We start from the raw sequence: 14810 nt of genomic DNA, 5'->3' as shown, positions 1-14810 counted from the left end.
GATTTGTTAGTTGGTTGTCGTCCTTTATTCTTTTTTTTTTATTAAAGCTTTTTATTTACAAAACATATGCACAAGTAATTTTTCAACATTGAGCCTTGCAAAACCTTGTGTTCCAAATTTTCCTCTCCTTCCTCCTACCTCTACCCCTAGATGGCAGGTAATCCAATACATGTTAAGTATGTTAAAATATATTTTAAATCCAATATTTTTACATTTATTTTAAAAACTTTTTGAGTCCAGATTCTCTCCCTTCCTCTTTACCTCCATGCCCCTTTAAGAAGGCACATGTAAAGTAAAAATGAAAACTCATCTTAATGTCATCCTGAGGCAAACATAATGAGGGAGACTTCTAAAGTAAGGAAATAGCATCTAATTTACTCCAAAGCCAAACAACAGAATTTGAATTTTTCATACCATTTCTCCACTCTATGTGCATATAGGGAACTAACTTCAAAGGGAAACAGTTGTATTATTCCCAATTTTCTTTCTTTCTTCTCTCTAACCTTCCCTGCTCTCTTTGTCCCCAATAGTGCTGGATTAGAGATCTTTGAGGTTTGCTCTCTCCTTATACACTTTGAGAAAAATATAAAATATCAAAGCTCATAGGGCTCTCAGAGTTCAAGACCTGAAGTCAGAAAAAGTTCAGTCAGAAAAGTCAGAAAAGTTCAAATCCTGCTTCAAACCTTTGCTAGCTGTTTGACCCCAGGGTAATTCATAAAATCTATATAAAATAGAGATTATTATAATACTTCCCACTTTGGATTAGTATGAGGCAAGAGACAGAGAGACAGAGAGAGAGAGAATATTACAAACCTCAAAGTACTACATAAATATGAGTTGTTATTATCATTGTTACCCTTTTTTCCAAAAGCAGTTTTTAAGCCAGCCCGCTTTAAAATCCTGGCTTATAAAATGTTTTATATGATTTAGATCTGGAAAGGAACATTACATGGTTCTGGTGTGCCCAACTGTGTGTACCTGCCACTGCATTGAGGGTACATATGCACACCTGGTAGTGAAGATGAGCTGATGAGGAGCTGGCCAGGTGTTGAGAGTCGCAGAGACTAGCACCTCCTCCTTCAGCCAATATAATTACGACCTTGCAGTCTGACCTGACACTAAGGTGACTCCTGTTAGGAAGGGGCACTTCCTGCGAGGAAGCTGCCTGAAAATCCCAGGTGGATCAGCCCCCTCTAACTCTTTCTGCTCGTCAAGGTGTCTGGCTTCTCTGACAGCTCATTCAGGTGAGGTGAGGACAGGTTCTCTGGAGCCACCTCCCCAGGTGTGATGATGAATATGTCATTAGCCTGCCTGTGGTTATGTTGGCAACTGAACTGGAATGAGAAGTGAGTTTCATAAACTGGAGTGCTGACAAATTCATCAGACAAATGAACCTGAGTGTGTACGGTGCTTCTCCACTGGATTGATCGAAGAATCGCAGGTTCACAGATTAGGAGCTGGAAGACTTAAACAAAAACAAAAACAAAGAAAACACTAGGTCAATTATCCTCTCTCCTATCTTTCCCCCCCTACCCATTCCACAGGTGAGAAAATAGAGGTCCATATAGATTTTGTGACTTATTCTAAATCACATAACTAATAACTGGCAAAACCTAGATTTCAATCCAGGCCCTACAACTCTTAAAGTAGCGTCCTTCTCATTCCAACTGAAGGCACTTCCACTGACTTCTATACAGGATGGCTCCTCTCCAACTTGAAAACAATTATTAGGCAGCTCACCTAATCTTAAAAAAAAAATTTGTCTAGAAGTCAGGAACTTTGGGTTCTAGACCCAGTTTTTGTTCTTAGCTAGTTATTATGGGCAATTAGGTAGTGCAGTGGATAGAATGCCATGCCTGAAAGACAGCTCTTCATGAGTTAGAATTTGCCCTCAGACACTTAGTGCTGGGTGACCCAGGGCAAATTATTTAACCATGTTTGCCTCAATTTCCTTATCTGTCAATGAGCTGGAGAAGGGAATGGTTATCTTCGCCAAGAAAACCCCCAAATGGAATCACAGAGTCAGAAATGACTGAATAACAACTAGAAGCTTTTATAATCTTGAAGTCATTTTATTTCTCTCCCATTCTTGTTAATTTGTAAAATAAGGGGCATTCACCTGTATCAAACTCAAATAGAAAGAGGGCCCACAAACCTTAAATAAGAATACATTGATTCAGAAAACCCCACATTAATATTATATGTGTTCTATCATATTCTTATTTATAGTTATATCATATATTATATAATTATATATTATAAATATAAATATTTATAAATGTTAAATATTTCCCAATTGCATTCCCATCTGGTTGGGGCCTACTCAGCATTGCTACATGCTGCTGTTTGGACACCTCTGACCTCTGACTTTTATGACTCCATTTAGTGTTTTCTTGGCAAAGATACTAGAATGGCTTGCCGTTTTTTTCTCCAGCTAATTTTCTAGATGAGAAACTGAGGCAAACAGGGTTAAGAAGTTCATACTGCTATTAAGTGTCTGAGGCTGGATTTGAACTCAGTTCTTTCTGTGTTCAGGCCCAGTGCTCTAACCACCGAGCCAACTCGGAAATCTGGTTGTTAAATATTTACCAGTACACATGTGACATAGAGTCTTGGGGAAAATGGACTTGACCTTATATGACAAAGTATCATATGTATGATATAAATCATATGTATGACATTAGTCCTAAATCCTTTGAAAATCCTTTTCTTCTTTCCTGAAGTCCTCATGAAATCCTCATTTATTTATTTTTTAATCATTTACTTATTAATAGGTAGTGGGCTTGGAGCAGCTCTCTTTTGGGATGTACAGGGTATCTTTGTAGAGTCCTGAACTACAATCCTTGCTTCCTTAATTGTCATGCCTTTCTCCTGTGTCTAATTTGTCTTCTCTCTCTCATCTTCTACATGGATATATTGATTGTTCTGTTCTTTCCAGTAATATGGTCAATGGGAGTGGGAATTGTAACATTCCCTCTAGATTCTGCTCTGTGCTGCTTTCTGACTATAGCTACAAAGTTCTGACTCCTCAGAACTCTCTCAAAGCTTATTCTTGAAGCAATTGCTGGAATACTCTGGCTGGAATCTCCTTTTCTGACCCAGATGTGTGTCTAATTCTTTCTATCAATCCCAATAAATTTTGTCATTTGATTTCACCCACTGGCTTGAAGTACTTTAATTCTTCAAATCTAGCTTACTTTTGATCTCTAGACTGAACAGAGGTGTCTAGGAATTATTCACAGCTAGTTTACACATTTGATTGATTGATTCTGTAACTCAAAGAGGCTTTTTCACCTGATAAAGTTATTAGGGCTTAGAGCGTTTTGTGGGTTACATTAATTGGGACTGGGAACTGTGAAATGCTTCTCTTATACCTAGATAACAATAACTCACATTTCTACAATACTTGAAACTTTATCAATTATTTTTTGTTAATTTCATTAAATATTTTCCAATTACATGTAAAAATTTAACAATCATTTAAACAATTTTTGAGCTCCAAATTCTCTCCCTTCCTCTCACCATTTAAAGTTTTATAAAACACTTTCCTCACAACCTGTAAGATAGACGGGGAAAATATTATTATTCCCATTGTGAAAGTTAAAAAAATTATGGCTCAGAAAGGTAGTTTATCTAGGTGATATTTACAAAGCTTCTATATGTAAGACTGGTATTTGGACCCAGGTTTTCTGCATTCATTTTTTTAAAATCATACTACCCTTGATTCACCAATTCTAATTTTAAGATTCTTCTCTCAGGTTTTGTGACAGTGAGAGACTCAAGTTATTGCCTCTAAAGTAAAATTAGATCCCAGACCTTGGTTCTGGTTTATAAAGTTTTCCAGGCCTCTGAGCTCACCAAAATTCTCTCTAATCTTTAGTTTGTAGCAAGCAACAAAGAAGTCCTTGGTGCTTGAGCCCCTTCACCACTGAGTCCTACTCAATAACAATTCTGTGACTCACAAGGAGGAACCCTAATCTAAAAGAATACTCAGAGAAGCATCTGCTTGCTATTAATATATTTCCACCTCCCTCTAACCCTGAAAAAAAGCTCCCCAAACCAAAACAATTCACTTTGTTCAGACTTGCATCAGGTTAAAGTTGCTAGACTTTCATTTAGTCCCAACTTTATCCTCATACAAACTCCTCAGTCTGACTTTTCATGGACTCACAGGATTATAAATTTGGAGATGGAAAGGGCCTTAGTTTAACTCCCTAATTTTTCAATTGAAGAAACTGAAGACCCAAGTGATTAAGTTTTTTGACTAAACACTGTGTCTAACCCAATGAGTGGCAGGAGCTAAATGCTTAATAAATACTTTTTTAAAATCTATTTTTGTGTTATTCTAAACTTAACTAATCATAGACACAAACACAGAAAAAGGATTGTATATGAAAAAGCAAATCTCCATTATATAAAGCTTGTTTTTTTTTTTAAGTTCATACTATAGCCAACACATTAGTTCCAAAAATGTCTTATTTATCTGTTTCTCTTTAAACCTCCTTCTTTTCTGTGTACTATTTTTAATGTTCCATTAAAGATCTTATTTTTTAATCACTATTTTTATTCTTCTCTTCCTCATTTCCCCCTTTTTGAATTAAAAAAACACTCCCTAGCAAGTAATTATCATAGTCTAGCAAAATAAACCCACACATTGCCTTATGTTAAAAAACGCATCATATTCTTCACTTTTATTCAATCACCTCTCTGTCAAATGATAAAAAGCATATTTCATCTCTGGTCACAAGAGTTGTATCATGGTTGGCCATTGCATTGATCAAAGTTCTTTAGTTCCTATTAGATCCATTACAAATTTGTTACATAATCTTAGCTGGGCCCTCTCTGAAGCAAGGCAATCCGCTGATACCGCCTTAATCAATTCACTATTCCACTCACCACAGTAGCCTTTCCCAACCTTTTCATCTTTTTTTAACGTCCCATGGTTCCAATATGTTCCACCTTCTTGTCTGAGAACTTTGTCTCAAATATCACTGAAAAAAAACAAACAAAAAAAAAGAGGCCATTGGTCCAGAGTTTCCTCTTCTTTCCTCTTCCTCATCTCATATCAGCCTTTCCTATCTCCTTTTTCACCCCATCTCTCATGATGAGGTGACCTTTTTCTTTAGCCAGGCAAATATATATATATGTATATGTATGTTTGTATGTATGTATATAATTCCATTCTGTCTTGTCCATCCCCTCTCTCATCCCTAGTCACTAATTTTCAATCTCTGCTTGTCTGGTTGCTTCTCTCTCCTGCTTACAAACATATCTCCCATATTAAAAATATTAAATTTTTAAAAATCCTCAGTTGATCTATCCATCTCTCCTAGCTATCATTCTATACCTTTCCTCCCTTTACTAATTCAGTTTCATAAGAAGACAGCCTACAACCAACACTTCCACTTTCCTGCTTTTCACTCTTTGAACTCTCTGCAGTCTGGTTTCTGACCTCCTCATTTGATGCACTATCCAAAGTTGGCTTGTTCCCCTACCACTTTTTCATTTTGAATTCACTTCTCAAGTTCATCAATTTTAAATTAAGGAGGGAGGTTCTCTTCCTACCTCAAATAATATAGTCACAAAGGGCCAAGAATATAACTAGTGTCATAGAAAGTCTTCAAGCCAGTTCTTTCCTTCCTTCCAATGATTCAGTCACAGAGGACCTAGAATGTGATAGAATGGTGTTAAGGAAGTATTAAGTTTTTCTACAACCACACAACAGCTCTAGCCAACCAAGACTTTAACATATACTACCAGCCAAATGCAGACAATTTGTCCTAAGGATCACACAACACTGACGCCATGGAGATACCTTAAAAATTAAAACAAAAAAAGTGTGTACAGTATGTAAAGTTCTGTGAATTGGATTACAAATAGCAATATAGCTAAGAATTTGGGACTCCTACTAGACAGTATGCCAGCAGTGAACACGAACCTTCTTTCACTGAACCAGTCTTCTCTGCCTCATTTGTCTGCTGGGAAAAAGAACAGATGGTTGATGGACTGTGAAAAGTGATACACACCTACATGCAAGATGGTAATGTCAAAAGATTCAAGTACAGTCCCTTAAAGACAGCTTACTATCGAGAAAATGAAGCTGTTCCATTAATTTTTTTTAATATGACCTTTTATATCTAGGTCATGAATTCATTTGGAGCTTATTATAGTATATGGTATGAGATGCTGGTTTAAATCAGAATTTCTGTCAGATTACTTTCAAGTTAATTCCTTCTCTTAAACGAGGGGACATCAACATAAATGTTTCTCTTCCCTTAACATATCCAAACTTTCCAATTCCTTGCTCTCTTTAATTCTCACAACTTCTACTTCAACTCACTTATATGCAAGAATATTTTTCATCATTCATTTTCATCATTACCATCATATATATTCTACTTCAATGATCAAAAAATCTCAAACTTTTTTATTGTCCCTAGGTGCAAATGCATCCATAAACACTCTTACTAGTTTTTAAACTCAGCCGTGTCCCTTAACCTCCATTTGTCTCAATTTAGCACATATCTCCTAGAGGGTTGTGAGAACCAAATGAGGTAATATTTGTAAATTGCTTAGCAAACTGGCACAGAGTTAAGTGTTTAATAAATGCTTGATTCTTTCCCTTTCCTCCTCCACCATGGTGATGGCAGTGTCAAAAGGGAAGGGATGTATATGGGAGATGCTGTGAAGGTAAAATTGATAGGCAATAGATTGGATATGGCAGGTGAGAATCAATGAGGAATCTTTGATGAGACCCTATATTGTCAACATGAATAATCAGGAGAGTAATAGAACCCTTGACAGTAACAATGAAGTTAGGAAGCTGGGGGAGGGGAGATTTTTTTGGAAAATAATTCAATTTTTTGTGTCTGGATTTTAAGATGTTTATGGGGAGGGGGGCAATGTTTATGGGACATCCAAATTGGGTTGATCAATAAATATTTGGCAATTGTAGGTCAGGGGAGAGATTAGGGATGGATAAGTAGGTTTGAGACAGAGTGAAACAATTTTCCAGCTTAAGATAACTTAGAATTTCAGGAAAGGTCTGATTCTCTTGGGTAAAAGAGGAACACAGGCAAACTTTGGGGAATCTAGTGGGAGGCTCTTAGCCACAGCACAGATCAACATCAGAGGTCCCTCCATTCTGGTTCAGTGGGCCAAATGAGAGACCTACACCACCAGTGAAGAAGTGAATTATGAGCCCCTGAACCCCTGACTAGGCCAGGTCAACCCAGCACAGTGAGAAAGCCAGTAGTTCCTCTGGCCCCAACATAGAAAGACAGCTAGAGGCTTCTGTGTCCCTGCAAAAGAAGCTTGGGACAATCTCCCTGTGCCCTAGGAGCAGAGCTCAAGTTTTAAACATAAGCAAAAAAAAAAGAGTCCTGACCATAGAAAGGGACTATGGCAACAGGGAGGATCAGAACACAAATCCAGAGGAGCACTGCAAGGGCAAAATGCCTACATGTGAAGCCTCAAAGGGAGTTATAAATTGGTTTCAAGATTAAAAGGTTCTCTTAGAAGAGCTCAAAAAGGTTTTTAAAAATCAAGTAAGATAGGCACAAGAAAAATTGGGAAAAGAAATGAGTTATGCAGGAGAATTATGAAAAAAAAAGTCAACATCTTGGAAAAGGAAGCATAAAAATTGATTGAAGAAAACAGGTCCCTAAAAAATAGATTTGGCCAAATGAAAAACAAAAATACACTGAAAAAAATCAACTCCTTAAAAGGTAAAAAAGTTAACTGAGGGAAATAATTCATTAAAAATTAAAATTGGACAAGCAGAACCTAATGATTCAATGAGACATCAAGAATCAATCAAACAACATTTTTTAAAATGAAAAAATGTAAAATATCTCATTGAAAAAACAACCAAATTGGAAAATAGATCCAAGTGAGGTAATTTAAGAATTATTGACTACTTGAAAGCCATGATCAAAAAAAAGAGTCTGTACCTAAAACTATATTATAAAGCAGTGGTCATCAAAACCATTTGGTACTGGCCAAAAAAAAGAGTATCACAGTCAGTTTACAGGACAAAACAGTCAATGACTGTAGTGATCAAATAGATGGACAAACCCAAAGACTCCAGCTTTTGGGATATGAACTCACTACTTGATAAAAATTGCTGGGAAAATTGGAAATTAGTATGGCAGAAACTAGGCATTGACTCACACCTAATACCCTATACCAAGATTAGATCGAAATGGGTTCATGATTTAGAAATAAAGAGTGTTATTATAAGCAAATTAGAAGAACAAAGGATAGTTTATCTCTCAGATCTGTGAAAAGTTAGGAATTTGTGGCCAAAAAAGAACGGAAGTACATTACTGAATACAAAATGCATAATTTTGATTATATTAAATTAAAAAGGGTTTTTGTTTTTTTTTTTTTTTGCGCAAAAAAACCAATGCAGACAAAATTAAAAGGGAAGCAATTAACTGGGAAAAATGTTTTACATTATAGTGTTCTGATAAAACATTTACATTATAGTGTTCTGATTTCTAAAATATAGAGAGAATTGACTCAAATTTATAAGAATTCAAGCTACTCTCCAATTGATAAGTGGTCAAAGGATATGAACAGGCAATTTTCAGATGAAGAAATTAAAACCATTTCTAGTCATATGAAAAGGTGCTCTGAATCATTATTGATTAGAGAAATGCAAATTAAGACAAGTCAGCTATCACTACACATCCCCTGTATTGGCTAAGATGACAGGAAAAGATAATGACAAATGTTGAAGAGGATGTGGGAAAACTGGGACACTGATACATTGTTGGTGGAACTGTGAACATATCCAGCCATTCTGAAGAGCAACTTGGAACTATGCTCAAAGGGCTGTCAAACTGTGCATACCCTTTGATCCAGCAGTGTCATTGAGTCTGTATCCAAAGAGATCCTAAAGGAGGGAAAGGAACCCACGTATACAAAAATGTTTTACGGCAGCCTTTTTTGTAGTGGCCAGAAACTAGAAACTGAGTGGATGTCCATCAAATGGAGAATGGTTGAATAAGCTATGGTATATGAATGTTATGGAATATTATTGTTCTGTAAGAAACAATCAGGAGGTGGATTTCAGAGAGGCCTGGTAGACTGATGCTAAATGAACTGAGTAGAAGCAGAATCATTATACATGGCAATAGCAAGATTATATGATGATCAATTTTGATGAACATGGCTCTCTTCAACAATGAGATGATTCAGGCCAGCTCCAATGATCTTGTGATAAAGAGAGCCAACTATGCCCAGAGAGAGGACTGTGGGAACTGAATGTGAACCACAACATAGTATTTTCACTCTTTGTTGTTTGCTTGCATTTTGTTTTATTTATTATTTTTTTCTTTTTTGATCTGATTTTTCTGGAGCAGCATGATATTTGTGGAAATATGTATAGAGGAATTGCACATGTTAAACATATATTGGATCACTTGCCAACTGGGGAAAGGGTGTGGGTGAAGGGAAGGAAAAAATTAGAACACAGGATTTTGTAAGGATGAATGTTGAAAATTATCCATGCATATATTTTAAAAATAAAAAGCTTTAATTAAAAAAAAAGACTTCTTGATTAAAAGCCCGATCTCTCTCTCTCTCTCTCTCTCTCTCTCTCTCTCTCTCTCTCTCTCTCTCTCTCAAAAAAAAAAAAAGAGTCCATAAATTCCAACATATTTGGGATAGAAAATGCCATCCACATCCAGAGAGAAAAGTATGGAGACTGAATGTGGATTGAAGAATGATATTTTCACCTTTTTTGTTTATTTTCTTCTCATGGTTTTTCCTTTTTGATCTGATTTTTCTTGTACAACATGACAAATATGGAAATATGTTTAAAAAGAATGTACATATTTAACATATATCAGATTGCTTATTTTCTTGGGAGGGATAATATAAGGGAAGGAAAAAGAAAAATTTGGAATACAAAGTGTCACAAAAATGAATGTTAAAAACTATCTTTACATGCATTTGAAAAAAAATATAATATTGGGGAAAAAAAGACCCCTGGACAATATCTTTCAAGAAATCATCAAGGAAAACTGCTCTGATATTCTAGAACCTAGTCATTGAAAGAATTTACCAATCACCTTTTAAAAGAGACCCCAAAATGAAAACTCCAAGGAATACTATAGTTAAATTCCCAAATTATTAAAGAGAAAATACTGCAAGCAGCCAGAGAAATGAGTATTGAGGAAAAGATGATGACCAAGAATGTCAAAGGTTACAGAGAATTAAAATAGGTTGAGGATTCAGAAAAGGCCATGGGATTTGCCAGATTGTTAGTAACTTTGGGCAGAGCAGCTTCAGTTGAATTAAGAAAAGAATTAAAAGGAAAGGAAGTAGAGGTACTTTTTATAGATAACTTCAAAGAATTTACCCACCAAAATCAGGAAAGATATAAGATGATGGAGATGGATGGATCAGGTGAGAGGTTTTTGATGGGTATGTTTATAGACTGCTGGTAAATAATATTCAGTAGATAGAGAGTTTGAAGACAGGTGAAAGGTGGGGGTGATAGAAGGGGAAATCTCATGGAATGGGATCATTGTACAAGTAGAAGAGTTTCCTTTGGTAAGGAAAAAAGCCATCTCTTTATGTGGGAGATAGGTGAGTGTGGAGACAGTAACAGAAGGCGTCTGAGAGGGGTGACATGAGGAAAAAGAGAGAAGAGTGAGCTCTTGGCAAATGGCCTCATGTTTTTCAGTGAAATGAGAGCATAATTCTCAGGTGAGAAAGTGGTGGGGAAAGGAGCCATGAGAGATTGGAGGAAGATGAAAAAGTCTGGAAAAAGCTACTGTGATGAATAGGGTAGTCAGTCAATAAGGAGGTAAAAAAGGGATTACTTTGATACAGTGAGAGCCAGTTGAGATTATTATTATTATATTATTAAATTTGTAGTGGGATCCAGTCAGATCATTTCCTGATTTTCTTTCAACACATGAAAAGAGACGATAGTAATGGTGGGAGTAATTTAGAGTTGAGGCTTACCAAGGCAATATCAGTGATAGGACAAAAGGACAGAAGATTGAATAGAAGGGGACAATATAGAATACAACTGGTTCACTAAGGGAAAAGACTGGCCAGTGCAGGGGTGATGACCTGGGAAAAACCTATGATGTCAAGGAACTACAGCTTACCATGAAACACATAGTTTGGGGTGGCAGGACAGAAGGAGAAGCAGAATGGCAAGAAATTCTGATCAGATAAGAGTCTGATGTGATTTATTACAACTTATCATATGTCTGTGTACATGTCCCCTATCTTTTTTCTGCCTTAGATATAAGCTCCTTGAGGGCAAAACATGTTCCTTTTTTATTTCTAAATACCAGATAGAATGTCAGATACACAGTAAGCTTATTATTTGATTGATATATTGAGATGCATCGTATCTCTTCCAAAACTCTAGCACTTAGGGAATAGACACTTAATTCTCATCACTCAGGAGAATCTTAGTTAGAATTTCTACTCATGATTCCTAGTCATATCCCAAGAATTCCTCTCATATCCCCCAAAAGGGCAAATTGAGGAGGAGGACTCCATGGAGTTCTGGGGGTTCCATTGCTTTCTGGGAGAATCCCAACCTGACTGAATTAACAGTGCCCCCCAAAAAATCTCTTCAAGTACCTTCTCTTCTCTCCAAAATGTGCTCCTGAACCCTTTGCTCCCTTTTTTGCTGAGTAAGCAATGAACTTCCCTTTGGCAGAGATCCCTCTGTAATAGAAAGCAGCCGCGAGCCCAAGCAGGCCCCACTTGATTGGCTTCCTCTGTTGGCCATTGACCCACATCTGCTCTGCAACTCTTATCTCAAAATCCCTTTACTCCAACAGCTTTCAGCTGTTCTTCCTGCACATTACTCAGCCCTCTTCCTGACCTTCAACCCTGTTTACACTTGGACTCCTGCTCTACCCTCCTTTCTCCTCCCCCCCAAACCCCAACACCACACACACAGACCTCCTGTGGGATTCCCAGGCTCCAGAGAAGATTCAGAGAGAAACCTGAAGATGGAAGTCTAACCTGAGGCAATTTGGATACCATCCAGTCTGTTGCTGAGGCAAAACTCCTGGGTAATTTCTCGACTGCCACTTCTTTGTAGATATTTTCTCTTGGACTCTGAAATGACCTTGATGTTGTTTATAATTCTCTTCCACTCCACCCTCTTTGGGTTTAGTAATAAATGTGAGCCTGAATTAATGACTATAACTCACAGAATCACGCAATGTCTCAGTTGAAAGGGATCTAAAAGGGTACCTTAGTCTAACAAGTGCCTGAATGGGAATTCCTTCTATCATATCCCAGACAAGTGGCTGGGCAGCTTCCACTTGAAGGGGAGCCCTCTGCCTTCCAAGGAAAACTTTCCTTTACGTACATTGTAGAGCCAGAATCTGTCTCGGAAACTTATCAGTCCTGGTTCCGTTTTTTGGAGGCCATACAAAATAAATCTAATCTCTTTTTCTCGAGACGTTATCTCCAATACTTGAAACCTCTCAATAGAGGCTGGAGCAGCCAAAAGGTCAACTTCTGTGACTTCGGAGTTGTCCTGCTTGAAGAGGAAAGTCAGAAAGCAAACACAAGGGAACATTCAAGATGTTTCTCCATCCACACAGTCTCTACGAGAAGGAGGGGATATCATTAAGTCTTTGACAGTTTCCCCAGGGCATGGAGTAGTAGGACTTTGGATCTAGTAGCTTTTAGCCCTGTTCTTCCTTTCCAACTGGGGAGAAGAACACTTTTTTTTGGCTGGTTTTCTTGCCCTCAGGATATCAGGGCTTCAACTCTTTTGTACGTAATTGAAAAAGCCCCAGGGCTACTGGAAAAATTACTGAACCCTCTAGCTAGCCCTAAGAGTCTTTAAGGGCCAGAATTGAGAGCTTTGGGGTTTATTGGGAATTTGCTTAGTGGGCTGAGAGAAAACTGTATTCTCCATGGAAATGGGGAGGGGGTTAAAAAAAAAAAAAAGGAAGGGGTAGGAGGAAGGTATCTAGAAACTTCAAAAAGTCATTTAAAATCGTGAAGACTGACAGGTTGGAATTTTCTGCTTTAGGGAAGAAGCTTTTCTGATCAAGGAAATCATCCAAGTGTTTACAACTTTGAAAGGGCCAGAAACCTGGAAGTGGAAAGTGACTAAAGATTAACAAATAAGAATTTCTTTTTAAAAATTTAATTGTTCTTTATTTTCAGATCTGCATTTGCTGCCTTCCACCTCTTTCTCCTTCTTCAGTTGAGAAAGCAAGAAAAACAAAACTTCCCCTACAAACATGGATTGTTGAACAAAACATTTCCAAATTGGTGATACAGAAAAAAGTCTAAATCTGTATTCCTAATTCATGACCTGTGAGGCCAGAGGGGCAGCTCTAGGTGATAGAGTGGATAGAGCACTGGCTGGGAATTTGAATTGGGAAAACTAATCTTCATGAGTTCAAATCTTATATACTTACTAGCTGAACCTGAACAAGTTAATTACCCTGTTTGCCTCAGTTTCCTTATTTGTAAAATGAGTTGCTGAAGGAAATGGCAAACCAATTTAGTATCTTTGCATAGAAAATCCCAAATGGGAGGGACTTAAGGTGGGGACATAGAGCACCAGCCTTGAATCAGGAGGACCTAAATTCAAATTTGACCTTAGACACATGACACTCCCAAGCTTTGGGATCCTGGACAAGTCACTTAATCCTAATTGCCTCACCAAAAAAACCACCCACCATTAATAAAACCAAATGGGATCACAGTCAGACATATGAGTAACATGTTTTATATCGAGTCATTTGGAATTGTGATTGGTCAGTGTATTGATCAGAGTTCCTAGTCTTTTAAAGTTGCTTGTCTTTACAATATTGTTATTTTCGTATAAATTGTACCTTCATTCTGTATCAGTTCATATAAAAACTTCAAAGATTTCTCTGAAACCATTTCCTTCATTTCAGTATTTCTTAAGCCTCTGCTACTAGATAGGCCAGATAATGCTGTGAGTATTGGAAACACTAAAACACTGGCTTAAGTGAATTGGCTAGGGAATCTTATTCCGTATCACAGTTCTTCCTAGAAGAGGCTCTCTGGTTTATGGAAAAATTGCACTCTTTAATGCTTAGATCCCTAATTCCTATAATTGCATGTTATGCAAGAATTACTCAACCTTCCTAGGGTACCCTGTTCCAGAAATACCTCTTCCTGATCTTGATCTCCCCTCTCCTCCCTATGATGGCTTAGTGTGTGTGTGTGTGTTAGGGGTGGTGTGAGAATGATGGGAGTGGTACAGATCTGTGGTCCTTTAGTGTGAAGATCTCATTGCAGCTGCAGATCAGCATCGTATTTGTAACTTTGTCTTAGAGAGCACTAAGTAAACTTAGAGAGCATTAAGTAAACTGACTTACTGAGGCTCACATTGCCAGTAGAGGTGACAGTGATGCTCCCGACTTCCTCTCTATTAACCACCTCTTATGACAGCAATCATATTGGTAGCTAGGTGCCCTATACTTGTAGTTAGTAAGAATGGAGTTCAAATATCTCAGACATTTACTAGTTGTGTGATCTTGGACAAGTAATTTAACTTTTGCCTCCCTCAGTTTCCTCATTTGTAAAATGAGAATAATAACAGCATCTACCTCACAGGATTATTTGGAGGATCAAATAAATTAGTGCATATAAAGTCCTTTACAAATCTTAAAGCACTATATAAACACTAATTATTTATTAGCTATTACCAATTGCTAATACTAGAGTGTTAGAGCCAAAAGGGATAATTCAGACGCACTACTTTTTTTTTTTTTTTTTAACAAATGAAGAAAAAAAAAAAAAACCAAAACCCCAAGGTCACACAACTA

At 37.2% G+C, this 14810-nt stretch overlaps 1 long non-coding RNA gene across 1 annotated transcript; it reads right to left on the bottom strand.

Moving 5' to 3' along the window:
* Nucleotides 1-242: 242 nt before the first annotated feature.
* Nucleotides 243-6567, bottom strand: LOC116423251. Its single transcript, XR_004233784.1, has 3 exons — nucleotides 5566-6567; nucleotides 4897-4991; nucleotides 243-1465 (listed from the first exon to the last, which is right to left on the bottom strand). It is a non-coding gene; the product is annotated as an uncharacterized LOC116423251 (long non-coding RNA).
* Between the last annotated feature and the right edge of the window lie 8243 nt (nucleotides 6568-14810).

The sequence above is a fragment of the Sarcophilus harrisii genome, chromosome 4, assembly GCF_902635505.1.
Source record: "Sarcophilus harrisii chromosome 4, mSarHar1.11, whole genome shotgun sequence".
Lineage (NCBI taxonomy): Eukaryota > Metazoa > Chordata > Mammalia > Dasyuromorphia > Dasyuridae > Sarcophilus > Sarcophilus harrisii.
Note: the sequence above shows the minus strand (reverse complement) of the source record. Positions and strands in the feature narration are given on the sequence as shown.